This window comes from Haliaeetus leucocephalus, unplaced genomic scaffold (genome assembly GCF_000737465.1).
Source record: "Haliaeetus leucocephalus isolate CR32 unplaced genomic scaffold, Haliaeetus_leucocephalus-4.0 Scaffold339, whole genome shotgun sequence".
Lineage (NCBI taxonomy): Eukaryota > Metazoa > Chordata > Aves > Accipitriformes > Accipitridae > Haliaeetus > Haliaeetus leucocephalus.
The window spans coordinates 24172381-24189937 of record NW_010972775.1 but is presented as its reverse complement, the minus strand read 5'-3'; the positions used below and the strand labels follow the sequence as shown (position 1 = coordinate 24189937).

General features: G+C 44.8%; 1 protein-coding gene across 1 annotated transcript in view; it reads left to right on the top strand.

The window, feature by feature from the left end:
- MAP1A (microtubule-associated protein 1A) overlaps positions 1–17557 on the top strand; it is a 67820-nt gene that overhangs the window by 37233 nt on the left and 13030 nt on the right. The window contains exons 4-5 of the mRNA XM_010572208.1: positions 15422–15504; positions 16178–16318. The gene's annotated coding sequence lies outside the window, so the exon portion shown is untranslated. The remainder of the gene's footprint in view (positions 1–15421; positions 15505–16177; positions 16319–17557) is intronic.

Sequence of the window (17557 nt, the reverse complement as noted above, 5' to 3'; positions counted from 1 at the left end):
AGAGGGGGTAGGATTTAATATGCATGTCTGTTATCAGTATGTCTTACTGAATAACTTGTGTGTCTCTTTGCACATATTGTCTTTCATGAGCCTTCTTGTGAAGCATCAAAGTCTCTGGCAATTTACTAGAACCTACCTCAGGGCCCTGGGTTCACAGTTTGACCAGGTATGTAAGGTTCTTTGTGTCTCTGGTACTCTGTGAAACAAGACATCTTTTGTAAATTTGTACTACCTTTTGAGATCCTGGAGAAGAAGGTACAACAGGAGGAGAACTCATCTATAGTCACCAGTCAGGCATGTGGAAATCTATCTCCTTGTCTTTAGTGTGAGGCAAAGGTGAAAACAAATCACAGACCTTAGACACAGCAAGACAGTTTCAGACCCCTCCTATGCAAAAGGCTGAGCCTCTTCTCACTCCCCTGGGAGTCAACTAAATGCCCCAGGCAGCAGTGGCCTAATAAACGGTTGTTATTGAATATGTTCATAGAATACCTGACCTGAAACTCTTGTAACTGTTCTAAGGTTGGAAAGGAGAGTCCATTCCTGCCTCTGGGATACTGGCTATGGTAAGAAAATAGAAATGCCAGCTGGCAGGACATAAGCAGCACAAGCTATAGCCTTAGCTCTCACCTGGAGATTTGTCCAGAAGCTGCACGGTACCACTGCATGGGTGGGCTGGCATTTGCTAGCTCTGTTTTTCATGTATTTTGGTAGTCTTGAGAAAAGTGCTTTTGGTTGTTTCCAGTGAAAAGATGAAGGCTGTAAAAAGCTTAGTGCTGTTTTTTCACAACACGCTATAGCTACAAATAGATTGTGCTAAAAAAGCATGGCAGCATAACTGACAAGTCTGGATCATTTGTTTCCTCTATTGACTTTCAAGCTAAGAGATTAAGTTAATTGCTTTTGCACTTGCTGGAGCTAATCTTTATTTCACTGGGATCCAACCATGTTGCCTGTGCCACCCTCTGTTAAGCTCCAGTGCCAAATTCTTAAATGATTAAGGAGAAAACTAGAAGGAAAGGCCATTAGTATCTCTCTTTTGAATGTTGCCTGAGGAATGTCAGTCTGTTATTAGGCACTCAAGGTGCTAATAGCTATGTTAGAGGAGAAGTAGGCAAGAAGACAGGGATTTATTTACCTTCTGGTTGACTAGATTTATGTTCCGAAAAGCTTCCTAAAATGGTTTAAGAGGGGTTAGTTGCAGTACTTGGACAGAAATGCGAACACTACCCAGGCCATATAAGAAGTAAATGGCTTCAAACAAATATGACTCCTTTCCATGGTGGAAAAACATTGGATAGGGTGGTTCTCTGTCACTTTGATCATCTTTTTGAAGAGCCAGCTTGCAGACTGGTAGGTATGAGCACAATATGTGTTTTGGCCCAGTTCCTGGTTGCTAGATTTGCATGGGAGTTTTAATTGCTATGGGGTTTCTTTCTTGTTGTTGGTCCATATTCAAAGGCAAAGACAATTGCCAAGGAAGAGGGAGGCATGGGAGCGTGGAAAGGTTCTCTGCCTGCATGGCTCTGAGGGAGCTGAACAAGTGAGAGGCCCTGAGACAAAAGTGTTTGTGGTGGTGGAGGCCTCTTCTAGACCTTTTTGTTCTTCCAAGTCAGTAAATTCACTTCCTGATTCCACTGTGTAATCTGCAAGCTGAAAGAGACCTGGCTAGACGGGGTAGCATTAAGAAGCAGGGGCTCCTGTTGTGAAGTGAGACTTCTGTGAGCTCAGTGCAAGGCAGCCTGGTGAGAGGCAGTGTCCGAGTTGACTTGTCACCGGTATTGAGAGAAGATGATGTGCCTACTCTGCTAGATACCTCCTTTGGCTTCTCCCAAATGCGTCTCTTTTCAATGCTGAACAGACAAGGCCCGCATTTACTAGTGGAAGGGACAGGAGGCCTTGGAGCTCTGCACTTTGAAATAACTTTCCATATCCCATTCATTGTCACTGTATTCCATGCTGTAAATCAATTCCCAGGAATCCAGACCATGCAGAGAATCTATGAAGTGGCAACTAGATCCAAGAGTGCAAAGTAAAAACGCAGCAAAGAAGGATGTTGGCAGAGGACAGCTGCTTTTTCTCAAGGGCTGGCAGAATACAGTCCTTCTGTGCTTTACCACCCCAGCCACACAGAGTCCACAGCTGGTTTAATATCTGTATCTTAAATGGAGATGACATTCAGCAGGTCATCTTCAAAACAAGCAGGTGAGAGGGAAGAAAAGCTACTTAGAATGAGACTGTTAACAGTATGGAATAGGAAGGAGGTTTGAGGAGTCTAAACAGATGCTAGAAATCAGAGGCAGGATCCTCTTGCCAGAAATTTGGCATCTCAATAGGCAAACAGGAGGAAATATCAGAATTATTTCTTTATTTGTGACAGCCATCCCCGCCTTGTTACAACTGAGTTCTCTCTGCCTCAGGCAGCTTGCTTACACATTTCATATTGATCAGTTGTCAAAAAAAAAATCAGAAAGAGAAGTAGGACAGATCATGAGCTATACCTCCAAGTCAGTCAGAATCAGCATTACCCAGATACTGAAAAACTAGGAGAAACCCGCAGTTTTCTCAAATCTGTGCTATGTTCTGGTTGTAAGAACATGTATCCTGTGATGCATATTATTATTAAAATTAAGAAATCAGAAGCTGTCCAGCTCTGTGACTTACAGGAGTCTTCAGACCTGGAATCTGGAACAGGGCATCTGCCTCAATGGCAACAGGAATAGTTTTGTGGGAGCCTCTGTTCAGGGACTGGCAGCAAATAACAGCTGAAGTCCCACTGACAAGGAAAACATGAAACATTAATTTAGTGGTCCAAAGGGACCACCTATAAGTTTTCCAGGGGCTGGTGAAGTGAGGGCACAGGACAAGAGGATATCTTATGGTATGTTTAGGTTTCCTTTTGTGGGTTTAGCTGGAGACATTTAAGAAGTTACAGCTTCAGCTCCTCACAGCTGGAGACAATGCCCCTGTGCAGAGCTGTGTTCTTGATTCATATGAATGCCATACACTGTTTCACAGCAAAAGGATGCAAGGCTAGCTTGAGTCAGCAAAACTGTTGCAGGGAACAGAATCTCTCATGACCAATTCTGCACCTGGCAAACTAGATAGAAGTGCTCATCTTATGCATTAATGTAGCTCAGTGGTGGTGTAACTTCCAGTTGAGGGGCATTTAATGAACATTTAGGAACAGTAACTTCTGGAAATAGATACAGCTGTTTCCAAAGTGAACATCTGTGTCTTCAGTTAGTGGTTCTAAAATGGCTGAGCTATCAAATTGCTCTTTAGCATAAAAGTGAGACAGTATGTGCAATTAGGAAGCAATGAGATGGTTGCTATGGTTGGCACAGTATAGAAATAGAAGTTGCCTGGGAAGAGGAGCTGTAGATGGCATGGAAATATCACAGGGAGGAGGGAAGATAGGAAGACAGAGGCAAATGGTTAGGAGGAGTATCTCCTGGGATGTGGCAAGTGCTCACAACCTCCCATACCTTAAAGAATATTTCACCTCCTTCTCTTGCCCTGCTGCTGGTTCACCTTTGTAGTAATTCTGCAGGAGGTGGTCAGTCATTTTGCAGAGCCTGTTCTGCAAAACTCTGTAGTTCTCCTGACATGCACTAACAGTATGGTAAGTTATTAAGTTCCTCCAGCTAGATCCGCAAAAGGGAACGTGAACATGCCTTCAGACACCTCAGTCCTCTCCATCCTGACAGACTCGGCAATGGTTCTGTGAACCAGACCTTGTTCTTCTTCACCCCAGACCGTTCTGTGCTCCTCCTGCTTTCTGTAGGTCTCCACAGCACATGCTACTGGTTTTGACAGTAATTAATTTAATCTGTTGTGCTTTCCCATATTCTTTAAAATCTCTTGCTGTCTGGTCCTCCCAACTGGTTGACCCTAATGACTGGTTACTGCTGAGTTTTTCCTTTCTCTGTCCTGCCTAGTGTGGTTCTCAATTAATTTCACTCTGACCCTGCTCCTGTTGAGAAACTTCTCTCCTTCTTGGAGTTGTCTTGCTGATGCTGTCTTCTTTCTGTACCTTTTTACACCAAGTTCTCTACTTGCAGAGTTCTGCAGCTTTTAAGTTTTTTTCTCTGCCTCTGAGCTGTTCTAAAGTTAGTGCCTATTCTGTCCCAAATCAGCTGCTCTTTTCTTTCCTGATCTTAGCACTTCACAGCTCCCTTTACACTGAGAGAGTTAGCTTATACCTGTGTTTCCTGGAAGCATATCTGTGACCAGTTGTCCTGTTTGTCCTCCTGAAGACAACTGGGTCGATGCTCTGGTTGGAAACTCTCTTTCTGAAGCCCTTGAAGGAGTACAGAATGTATCACCAGCTCTGCTCTGCCTCACCTAATGCTCTTGCATGTGCTGCATCCTTCTCCACTCAATCCTCTGTGTGCTGTACTGCCAAGCCCTCTGTCAGGGTTGGGTGCAATGCCTGTCAGCCTTTTATCCATGTACAGAACCACACATCAGGAAACCCTTGAATTCTAAGGGGGTTTTAGTGCATGTGGTTCTTATTCCTGAGCAGGGGCTCTTCTACCCTCTACCCAGCTTCAGTCTAACTGAAATATGGGTAATAGTGGTAAATATACCATGTGTACCCAAAATTCTCATCAGTCTGTGGCTGAGATGTTGACTAAAGCTAAAACCAATACCTGGAGATTTCCCCTTGTTAACAGGCTGAAGTCAATGTGGGTGTGCTTTCAGGTCTACAGTCCCTAGGGGATGCTTTGCTTCGTAGAGATGTTTGAATTATCTTCACTCTCTCTGCATGCTCCTTTGTGTTTTCCCATCCATTGTAATTGTTTATTCAGTTCCTCCAGATAAGGTGTGTCTCCTGTTGCACATTCACAGGGCTTTATTTCAGTGGTGCCATGATTTTAACTATGTGACTCAGTATCCCAATATGAAAAATCATCACACACTATTTTGAAACTTCTGTAAAAAATAAAACCTCATACCTACAATAGTACTTTCCTGCTCAAACACCATTGGCTTCCCCTTCTTTTCTAGGTGCAGTTTAAAATCCCTCATTTTATGTCCTGTGTGGTTTCATCTGTGACCCGTTTAGTGATCGCTTGTATGCTCTCTTCCATTGCTCCACAGGACAGCACATAGCTCTGCCCTAGCCTTCCCTTTCAGGGACTCAGCACTTTGCTACAGCTTCTTGCTTCTCAGTTTTCAGCTGATTCCCACTAAAAACATATTTTCCCTTTGCTAGTACACAGTGATTTTCTCTTTCTTTAGCTAAGAGAAAATCACTGAAGAAGATCTCTAAGGAGATAGATCTTTAGATTTAGCCACTGATAAATAAATAGATACTTATTTATCTATTTCTGCAGAGTGTTTGAAGATGTAAAGATAGAAAGTATATGAAATGAATCTTTACTGTAGACTTTTTCAGACCATGAGAGGCTTGCTGGTGGACCACAAAGCACTGTCTGAAGCCAACTCCTCATCATTCTCAGCTGTTGAATCACACTAGAAAGCTAAAAGTACAGCACTTTTCTAATAATGTTTTTATTATAATAAATGGTTACTGTAGCTGTCACATGTTGTGAATACAAGTTGGGGGAGGCGGCTGTGGGACAGCCTTCCAGCTGTGATCACCCAATGAGTGGGCTGTGCTCTTTGCTCTGCTCATCTCTGAAAAAGAAACAAAGAGCTGGATGTGCCCAGAATTGCTGGGACTGCTGCATCTCTTCAGGCACCCAAATTGAACAGTCAGGCACCAGTTTGCACTGCAGCCTCCCACCTAGCACTCAAAATCTCTTAGTCTTTTCTGGGCAGTTTACACCAAGCTCCAGCTGTAGTGCTTACCTGGTGTTTCTCCACTTATTTTGCCTGAAAGTCTCATCCCATCTGACACAATGCTGCCATTAAAAGGTAAGGAGCAATAGAGCGGGAAATGTCCCATCATTCTGGTAAACACATCCAAGTGCGTCCACTGGGGTGATAAGAGATCACGTTTGAATTCCTGAGCTGGAACCAAAACACAGATTTAGGACTGCACCAAAGCAAAGGTGCCTCCCTATCCACAGGGCACTGCCAGTCCAAGGGTGTTCTTTGTGTCTCCTGTTGAGATAGCTGTGGCTTGCATAATTAACTAATTATTCCTTAGAGTTGTTGGGGGAGGGAGCAAAGACACTCACTATACAGTCTGCTGTTTGGGATGCAGATGTGTGAAGATCCTGTTCACATCTCTGTGCTAGTGGGTGTTTCAACTGCACACACAAGAGACGAGCATCAGCCAGAGGGGTGGAGAGCAATCCTGCTCTGTCTCTGGCAGGGAGGGAGTCAGAGGTCACCCATCTCCTGAGAGAACGTGCCAATGAGCAGGCCACTGTGCCATCTTCTTTGGGCTTCTCTGTGTCCTCTGAGAAGATGGCGGCTGAATGTAGGCCTCCAGCTTTCCACCCTGACTGCAAGGGGGGGCTGCAGGTGGCTGGTGCCTCAGCTGGCACTGAGGTTGTGCCGGTTGGTGCTTGTGGAGGCCCCGGCAGGGACTGAGGTCACCCTGCAGGACCCTCAGCTCAGGGCTGCAAGAGCTGAGGCAGCCGGCTGAGCTTCCCGTGTCCCAGGAGAGCTGCTCTGAAACATGGTCTTCCAGTTTCCTTAATACCCCTTTAAGGCAGACCAGGATTGGGATGTAAACAGCATGTTGATTGTAGGCATGGAGGATAACAAATTGGAAGGTGTTTTGGACAGTCAAGACGAATGAAAAAAATAATCCCAAGACCCCAGAGAGCAAAGTGGTCATAGCAAGAGAGAACAAAGAGACTTAAACTGAGGAAGTGCAGTGACCTTAATATATCTTCTTAATCAAAACATATGCTGAACCCAATACAGCCATTGTTGTCTGAAAAAAAAATAAGAATGGGGAGCCTGGGATTCTGTGTACATAAATAAATAGAGTATCCTGAAGTTTTTAGGGAAAAGAAAGAGAAGTAAAAATAGCTGATGGATCGCTGAAAGTTTAAGAAAAAATCTTTAATTGCTTCTATCAATAATTTTAATTGTCATTTCATTCTAACAATGATGTTCTGTTGTAATCTAAAAACCTTAATATTTTGCTTTGAAATAAAAATACATGTTTTTCAAGGACAGTTCATTAGTAAAACAATTTACTGTTGCAGCCAACATAAGCACTACGTCAACTTTGGAATCTGATTTACAGCCTGTGGAAACTGGTTGAGGCTATGGGTCATCCTCTCTCTCTGGAGTCTGAGGAACTGGCCAAGCTGCTTGCCTTATGTCTGGGTGATCAAGTCTGGAAGTGGGCTGTAACTCAGGATGTGATGGTGGCTAAGCTCCCAGAAGTGGAGACAGCCTGCTTCCCTCAGTCAGGGCCGAGGCTGATGCTAGCACGTTCTAGACACCCATTTATCCTCTACAGGTCAAGCCAGAGTGAGACATAGCTGTTTGTTTTCTGTGCTGCATTTGTGGCAGTGGCAGCTACTGCTGCTTGCACAGGGCCTGTACAGGTGCTGTGCTTAAGGCAGCTGCCTCGCTCTGCCAAGAGAAGGAAATGACAGTTTTCTTTAAAACCGAATTTGCCCAGAATCTTTACTTTCTAGAACTCACTACAAATGCCCACACACTGTTCAGAATCTCTTCAGCCCAACCCTCTGTGGAGGGGTTTCTTTTTAAATTTATTGAGGACTCTCCTTTCGAATGGTTTGAGCACACAGACAGCAGGAAGGCTGTGTGCAAATTTTCCTCATGCTGCTATGTAGCACATTCCAGTTCATACTGCTGGTGCTGTGGTTGCCCACACTTCTCCCACAGCTATGAAATTGCCTAAGCATGTCTCAAGGGTTGATACATCCCTCTGACCCATTGTAACAGGTCAGGGCTGTTACTCTCACAGTACAGCAAGGATGCCCAGGTACAGAGAAGGTAACAGATGTCTCTGAGATGCACAAGTCTGTAGGTAAGGAGCAGATGAATGGTGAATTTGCAGTTGCTGGCTTGTGTACTGGCGGCCAAAGCAATCTTTCTGTTTATTTTTTAATTCCTGAGCCCATTTGACTAGCTGGCAGAGCTTCCAAATGTCCACCAGCCAGAGCTGGTCCTACCAGCTGTACGCTGTTCAGTTTGCATGCTGGGGGAAGGAGCTTCAGCAGCTGTGTGCCCTTCAGGTGGTGGGTGCAGGACATTGCTTCCAGCAAGAGTACATTCACTCTTCTCCCTCACTGCTAAACAACACAGGGCTTCCTTGTTCTTGCAGAGGGATGGCTCCATAATGCAGTAGGAGATAGGAAGGTGTGTTTGCATAGATGGGATAAGAGGCAGGACCCTGCTCAGCATTCCTCTGGTCTTCATAATCTCTCTCTCCCAAGGAGCTGTAGCTTGCTGTACTCGGTACAGTCCTGGAGCGTTTGTGAATGGATGCGTTGTTTCATTTTCTCTGAATGGACACCATTTGGGGCTGGATCCTTTTTCTCCCATTGGCACTGAAGAAGCTGCGGTTGGAGACTTCACAGCCTCAGAATGAAAGAGTCAGTTACTATCTCAGTGTTATGATGTAATTTCAGAATGAAGGAAATGGCAGTCTTTCAGCTTGCACTAGCTCATGTTAATTATGCAAATATATGCACTCTGAGAACCCTCATGCACGGTTTGACTGTCTTCAGAGGTGGACTTTTTTCAATAGAGCATCTGGAAGACCACATAATACCAGGCCCACCTCTTTGCGAAAGTGTAGCAAAAGGTACTGAACCATAGCGATATCTAGGATCTCCTTGTAAGAAGAGTCTTTTCAGAAGTGCCACCCTGAAGAGGTATGTTCATAACATCAGGTAAGAGATCAGAAAATTAGGAAGAGCTGGTTTTTAATCACTGGGGCTTGTGTGCCTTGATAACATGTCCAGACTGTGAAACTGGTATTTTTTATCAATGTACTACTGGTGTTTGCTTTACAGGTAGAACTTGGCCTGGTAAGCCCAAATAATCATAGGGACAAAGGAGGCAAAGGATCTAGGAAGGACAAGGGAGGTAATGAGGAATAAAGAATGCTCCCTGGATGGGGACAGGATTTGTTTTTATGCGGTCAGAGGAACAGTCTCCATCCTCTGTATGGCAAGGTCCTGAAAGCTCTGCAGCCCAGACTTTACACCGTATCATCAGATATGTACAAACATTACTAAGATCCCTCCCCTGAGCTTTCTCCTTTCCAGGCTAAACAGTCCCACCTCTCAGCCCTCCTCTCATTAGAGATGTGCCAGTCCTTTAATCATCTTTGTGGCCCTTATGTTCATTACTATTTGGTGTACCAGTCAGAGCATCACAACTGACTTTTTGGCACAGTCTCTCCCTCAAAAGATGACTCTAGTGCTCTGGCCTAGGTGATCATATTTCACAAAAATGAGAACCTAGGTCCCACTGCCCTGATACTTGGTCTCTGATTTCAGCACAGTGAGTTGTAACCATGGTTCTTCCAGTTCTGATCAACAGAAAAATAAGACCTCTGAGGTTTAATGGTCTGAAAGATTAAAGCAGCAGCTCTTGCAGCTTTCCTTGCCCAGAACTTATTATTCAACTACAGGGGTTTTTAGGTGCTTTCAATTAGAATGGCAAAACACATCGCATACAAGGATCTGTATTGGCAGCATGACCTCCTTTTCTGCCTCCACAGCCATCTGTCTGCTTCTAGGATCATCTCTTTCTTGGGCATCCTGTTTGTCACATGGTTACCCTAGAGCGCTGTCCTTTGTTTTAGCCTAGACTGACCTCCCTGCATAGTCCTCTTTGCTTGACTGCTAATCACTAAAACCACCGTGTCTGGTCCTTCGTTCTCTCACCCTCTATCTCTTCGTGCATGTAGACAGCCCTGGATAGTTAATTCACACCAACTTCAAAATCTAAGTGGCTTTGTTCATCACTTGCTATCCTTCACCATAACCAAATTAATTCTACACTCAATGGGCCACATAATCGTAGAATATCTCAAGTTGGAAGGGACCCATAAGGATTGAGTCCAACTCCCTGCTCCTCACAGGACTAGCTAAAACTAAACCATGTGACTAAGAGCTTCGTCCGGATGCTCCGTGAACTCTGAGGGGCTTGGTGCCGCGACCACTTCCCTGGGGAGCCTGTTGCAGTGACTGACCACCCTCTCAGTGAAGAACCTTTTCCTAATGTTCAATCTGAACTTCCCCTGATGCAGCTTCATTCCATTTGCTTGTGTCTTACTGCTGGTCACCAGAGAGAGGAGATCAGCACCTCCCCCTCCACTGCCCCCCTTGAGGAAGCTGTAGACTGCAGTGAGGTCACCCCTCAGCCTCTCTAGTATGTAAGCTATACATACTCTTAAAAAAAAAAGAATCAGACTTTTCCTCCCTCCCCACTAATGATCCATGAGTGCAGTCTGCATATCCTGAAATGCCCCCTCAGTATTAGCCATGGAAGTTCCTCTAGTATTGCCTAGAGCAACTGTTGTTCATCACCTCTGGGACATTTGCGTGTAATGCCTTCATGGCCAGTTCCTGCTGACTGCCATTCAAGAGGTGGCTGCCGTGTAGAAAGAGAGCATTATGTGTGCCCTCTGTGGTCCTTCAGGATGAAGGTGATATCACTTCTGCACAATGGTAAGTAATGTGATCTATATGGAAATGGAGAATGCCTCTGTCCGTTTTCTGAAATTTCAGTGAGGTCATGAATGAGGTGCATTTGTATATTAAATCTTTACATATGTTATGCAGCAAGCACTTTGTGTGTGTAAAAGGCAGCTAATGCATAAGTCAAAAACTACCTAAGAGACAGAAAACAAATTAGAAAACAAATACATGGTCAAATTTGTGCAGCATGCAGAGGTAAAATACAAGGGCTTCATGATTTCCTACTAAATATAAAGCTGATCAATATAGTAATGTTGAGGAAAGGGGTTGGAATGAACATGGAGGTGGCTAAATTTGTAGATGACTCAGTCACTTATATCTAGAAAAGACTGTGAGGAACTTCTGCAACTAAATTGAGCAGTCATCATGATGTCCCATAAAATTAATTATCAAAAAACACAAAATCAAGCACACTAGAAAAATTAAACCTTCCAGACTCCTTTTAAGGGCTCAATCAATAGTGTCATGGCAGGGTGAGATTTGGATGTCACTGTGTACGCCTAACTGAAGATCTTTATTTGGTACAAAGCTAGTGTCAGGTTATGTTATGATACATAAAAAAATAGGATGGGGAAAAATAAAGAAAATACAATAATGTCACCCTGTGAATCTTTTGTGTTTCTTCTCACCTTGTATACTTCTGCTCTTACTGATCCTAATGGCCACAGCAGAACTAGAAGAGTTTCAGGGATAGGTGACAGTGGTTATGAGGGACTAGAGAAACTCTCCTCTTAAGAAACAGCTGGTAAAGACTGGAGACTTTCTGCTTTGGTGGGGACATGATGGATAGAAACGTTCTCTGGAAGCGCACGGGCGTTGTGGGGACTGCAGTAATCATAATGTGCCTGAACGCATGAAGTGAAGATTCCTACAAAATGAGAAACTCAGTGCTAATGAAGTTTACTCCCACAGTTACTGGGGGAGAGATGATTTCATTTAATGTAGCAGCTTGTGAGCATAGTGTGAGAGGGCTGAGCGGGGTCAGGGATCTGTGTTCTGAATGCACCTGGAGATCCGTGGTCAGAGAGCTATGGTCAGATGTTTGCTCCAGGCACGTTGAAGACAGCAGTCTTCAGGAACCTGAGAAGGATATTCCTCATACTGGTAAATGTAATTAAGGGATTTTATCATTTTCAGTTATATTTCCAGGCATGCATTTCTCTGTGATAGGGCTCTAGTAAGGACAAATATCTGGCAATGACCTGAACAGTGTGCTTTCAATCACTGTGTCTGCAATGTCAGTCGCACCGCTACTCATTTCTGTTGCACATAATTTTTGTTAGTAAGGAGAAGGATGCCCCAGTCTGTGTTTAAATCCTTTGTCTGTGCAGCTGCTTCTGCAGGCCTGTATAGAGAAAGCAGCCAGCAATGGGCTCCTCAGACTGATGAGCACTTGGATTCAAAGAGACTTTGGGATGATGGGTATTTCCTCAGCTGGGCACAGCCCAGCATTTGCTCTGTCATGTACAAGGGTGCAACTGTCACTGAGCTGGGGGAGGCAGCTGCTAGCAGCCTGGCTGTGAGCAGGGGCTGGGGCATTCACCCTGGTGAGTTCACAAGCCGGGTTAGGTCACTGTGTTGCCCTCTCACTCACAGGTTGCAGTTCAGCCTGGAGTTTGTGTGCTGTTCTGCTTTATCTCTGAATTAAGTTGAAAAACAGTTTTGGAGTGCATGTCTGTGTGTGTGTGTGCAGTGATTCAGTGTTTCTAGAAATGGCCTGTCTGTATGGCTGCACTCCTGTATCCTTCTGAGAACCAACTGCTGCAACTGAAGAAAGGGAATCTGCCCAACAGCAGACCAGGAGCAAAGCTCTGGAGGGCTGCACTGCTTCATAGAGTCACAGAATCACTGAATCGTAGGTTGGAAGGGACCTATTGAGATCATCTAGTCCAATCCCACCTGCTCAAGAAGGGTCAGCTAGTGCAGATTTCCCAGGACTGTGTCCAGTTGGGGTTTGAGTATATCTGAGGATGGAAACTCCACAACCTCATCCAGTGTTTGACCACCCTCACAGTAAAAGAAGTGTTTTCGTGTGTTCAGATGGAATTGCATGTGTCTTAATTTGTGCCTCTTGCCTCTGGTCCTGTCACTGGGCATTACTGAGAGTGCAGATGAAATGCATCCTTGTCTTCATTGCCCCCCATCATACATATTGATAAGATTCCTCCCCCACCCCAAGCCTTCTCTTTTCCAGCCTAAACAGTCTTAGCGTGCTCAGCCTTACCTCATATGAAAATGCTTCACTCCCTTAATCATCTTCATGGCCCTTCACAAGACTCAGTACTTCACTATTCCTACCTTCCATCTGCCAGCAGCTGCTGGCCCTGCAGCTTGAACCCTTCTCTTTCTTTCAAGCATGAGGGGGAACCCCCCGGGGGGGGGGGGGGGAGGATGCGAGCAGAATGCTAACCAGCCATGCTTTGTTTAGCAGTCTCAGCAGTGACAGCTCAGCTGCTTGGGCTTGAACCACAGAAATGGCAAAGAGCAGCAGTATTTGCATGCTTGTTAGTCCTGCAGACAGGCCCCTTTCCCTGTACAGCTGGCATTGTTCACCAAGCGCTGCCCAGCCTGCAGCCCTCAGGCTGGCGTTGCCTCTGCAGCACCTTGGCACCTGGTGCCTGGAAGGATGCCCACATGCTGGGCACCAGTGACTGACTACACTGTGCCTGAGAGCCTTCCTTTCACATGGCACAAGGAAGCGACTGCTGGTATTAGTTCTGTACACCCAGCTGTGTTCTCTAAGTGATGTGGGTAACAACTGCCAAGAAAGTCTGTCTGGGATGTATAGGCAGCAAGGTGGCAGAAGTTGAAGCCTGGGGAATGGCATGGGTTTCACTTTGTCCCAGACCTACTTTTGAAAAATAGGAGCAGATCGCTTCTGTACTGGATGCTCTGAGCAGCATGTGAGTGGAGGTCCTGGTGTGGCGTGAGCTGTGTGAAAACTGCACGATGCAATCAGTGAGGAAATGACGTACTTCCTTGTGTTTGCTGTTGGGATCTAAGCAATGCTGAGGTATCAGCAATGCCTTTACAATTACCATTACCTTGAGGATGAGTAGGTTTTTGCTTCTTTTGGCTGCAGTGCATGGCCCAGAACACTTCCTGAGCCTTCCTCATCTGCACTACCTGCCACCCTCCCACACTGCTCCCCACGGGCTCACTCGCAGCCTTCCTTCTTTGTGCAGGGGCTTGGTTCCCAGCTTCTCCCATCCATACACCACATCCCACATCAGCTGGCAGAAATGCCACTGAACTCAGTGCAAGCATTTCCTCTGCACAGTGATGATTTTGTTTTAGTCTGGAGGGACCATTTTTAGACAAACTGAAAGAACACAAGTTCAGAAAGAAGCTAGAGATGCAGAATATAAATAGTTCTGCTGAGAGCTTAGAGCTGCTCTCATTTTGGGCTGAAAGTTGCCTTCTGGGCATATCTGTCTGGTTTATACTTAATTGCTGGCAGCCAGAGTAAAACATCCCAGTAAACTGACTTTGATTAAAGCTATACCAGGTATTGGCCTTTTTCGGACTTCTTTCTTTTTGTGTCCTTTTGGTATCTTTCTTTGAAATACCAGTTTGATAAAGCTATTTTAGAAGGATTGAGATCTGCCTAGAAAGAGAGCTGATGGGAGGTTGTGGAGTAGAGAGCAACAGTTGTCTGGAAGATGAAAAATAGAAAGAGATGCCTATTTTCAGTGAAGATCTGTGGCCCTCCAGTCTATATGAGGGGTTAAAGCCTATCAGAGATTTAAACCCTATAAATTATACATTCCAACAGTTAAGTTCGAAGTGCCTGGCTTGTGGAGTGGATATAATGTCCGCAGGTAGGTATTTGCAAAGACCAGAATCCAAAAAATTATGTGCTGCCTGCAGTGTCAAGGGAAATGCTGCAGGCAGGTCCTGTACATCATCCTGCTTCCCAGACCTGTTTGACATGGGTACACAATGATGGCTCTAGCCCCACCTTTCAGGATGGCAGGCAGTCACCACTGTTCTTTCTAATAAATTAATAGGGCCCAGGCATTATGTCAATATTTTGCCAAATATCCGTGTAATGCCCATGCCAAGGTGAGCACACAAATTGCTTTTTGCACTACCAGGCTCTTGTTTGCTCTTATTTGGCTCTTTCTTTTTTGCCTAAATATAGAGAGAGAGCAGATTGCTGTCTGGGTGCCTGTTTGTGACTCTCACAGGAGAGAGACAGGAGAACAAGCATTCTTCTACAACAACCATCTAGGTGGTTCCCATAGCAGCAGTTTACCTCTAGGGGTGCACATTTGGATTGAAGAAAAACACTTCATAGGAGAAAAAACTTATTAAGAATGATGAAAGATCCATTATTAGTGCTGCACCACTCTAATGAAGGGTGAGTTAGCACACACCAGCTGGCTCACAAAGCCTTGTGGTGACTAAGGCTTGGACAACATCCAGAGATACCTCTCCATGGTAGCTGCAATGAGGCAAGATACTTCTGTCTGGAGGGAATAATTGGTCTGTACCAGCATTTACGGGGCACAGCTGTCTGGCACAAGCGGGCAGCTTGATATGCCTGGCACTGTGGACTTCAGAACACGTTGGAGTTGAGTTGCAAATTGTGCTGATCCAGAACTAGGATTTTTTCCCTTGTTACTGAAAAGAGTTTGCTTTGTTCTATGAGATCCGGGTATTAAATTGGGTCTAAAATGCAAGCTGAAGTCTTGCAATCACAGCCACGCTGAAGTGGAGTTTTTGAGGCTAAAACATCAGTAGGCAGATACTGTCTCATTGGCTTCTCCCATCCTGTCTAATCTCTTGCCTCTCCCTAGGCCAAAGAACCCTCCATCACCGGAGTGATACCCTGGAGACAGTGATCCTGGTAAATCCCAATGTGGACAGCATCGTGTCTGAGGTAAGGACCAGATGCCAGCAGATTTTCTCTACATCAGCTCTCCTGCCCTTGCTTGACATAGAGGTCATGATCATCACACTTTGTACCTTCTGGAGAGTTCGAACATGCTGCCATTCTGCTGCAAGGTGTGGTGAAGTGGCCAGGTGTTCTGGTCTTGCCAACAAGATATATGCAGTAACCAGTATTCTGTGACAGAATTTACTGTTAGACAAAGAAACACATGAGAGTGTATGGTTTCTTGTGTGCTAGCCCTTTAGTAATGAGCTGCCTCCCGGAAGAGTTAGTGCCTTAGAATTGCCCAATTTTATGGTTTTCTCAGGAGCTTGTAGAGTTTCCTAGCAAACAAGGTGGAGGACTTCTGAGCCTTGAGCATTCTAGTTTGATGAGAGTCTAAATGTGCCAACCTCTTACATGGCAGTGTAACACCAAACATTTTCTCTTAGCATTGGCCTACTTTCTCAACGTGAATTATGATGTGACACAGAGCTGTGTTGGGCAGGCAGTAGCAGTGTCTTCCCTCTTCAATAACCTACTCTCTTGTATGTAGAAAACTTATGTTTTGACTATTTGTGAATAATGCATAAGTATTGCCTGCCCATGTGATTGGGTTTCTGGGTGCTGATGAGGAATACAGGTAACTTTTTGACTGCAACACTCTGTCTCATGGTAACAGGTCCGTTCACTGGTGTGTGATTCATCAGCCCACAAGCTACTGATCTTCTGTGGTCAGAGCTCAGACCAGGAAGGAGACTTGATCCTGCAGACAGGGACCTTCACTTACCAGAAGTTTGCTGAGATACTTTCAGACCCAGAGGTGAGTGTGAGCAGTAAGCCAGCATGTCCCTGCTGTTCACAGAGTCCATGACAGAGCAATGCAGCCCACACCGCTCCTTCAGGTGGCAGATCCATAGAGGGATGGGCTTCAAATCCAGCAAAAAAATTGCACACCATAAATAATTCATGCTATAGTCTTGGGCATCTTGCTTTAACTTCCTGGCTTAAGTTTTCCAAGGTGGCAAGCGTGGAAAAGTGTCCAGCTTTAGGTACTCAGCTTGAAATAACCTTCCAGACTGGCTCTGCAGTGGGCAGACACTCAGAATTTCTTAAAGCAGGCCTTAGAATATCTGTGGGCAGCTTCCAAAAAACAGCCAACAGAGGCCATCATCACTCTAGTAAATGTGGATATTTCTCTTCATTTCACAATCAGCCCAGCAAGTATAAGCTGTTCACAAGGTTCAGTGTTCATTAGGGGTGTGTAAAGATTACAAGGGGATGAATAAATGCTGATTAGGTAACTACATGATGATTAAATAACTACAAATGTCATTATTTAATTGTAGAATTGCAGAATCATTCAGGTTGGAAGGGCACTTGAGAGGTCTGTAGCCCAATCTCCCACACAGAGCAGGGTCAGCACTGAATTTAGACAAGATTGCTCAGGGCTTTGTCCAGTGGGGTCTTGAAAACCTTATAGGACATCTCTGAACCTCTGCTGCAATGCTAATTATCTTAGCTAGGTGTACTATAGCTTTCCTCAGAGGCTTTAAACTCTTTCTTTTGGTGCTTGTTGCCAACACAGATATGCTGCTTCAGTTTTTGATAAGACCTACTTCCACTGATCATTGTGTGCCAGATGTTTAGAATGTCTCCATCTGACTGAATGTACAGTTGCTGCAGGAATGGCTGGGTGGTATTTTGACAATTGGTATCATTGTTGCTGTAATTACATAGCAAATCTGCCCACCTTCATTTCTTTTAGGCTGATTGTTCTCATTTATTTCTGGTACCCATTTATTTGGACACTAACTAGTCAATTAAGGGCTGTATAAGCAGGAGAACACAGTGTAAAGAAGTGTACTAATCTCATTCCAGATACTTGGGAAGTCCGAGGTTTAATGCTTCTTTGCTTGGGATATGTTCAGCATAGCTCTAAGGAGCCTTGGAAATTATATTGACCTTAGTTCTACTTATTAGTCATGTAGCATGTTCCCAACCCTGTATGTCTATCAGAGATGGAGTCACAACTTTCAAAATAGGTCCCAGGAAAGAAAAT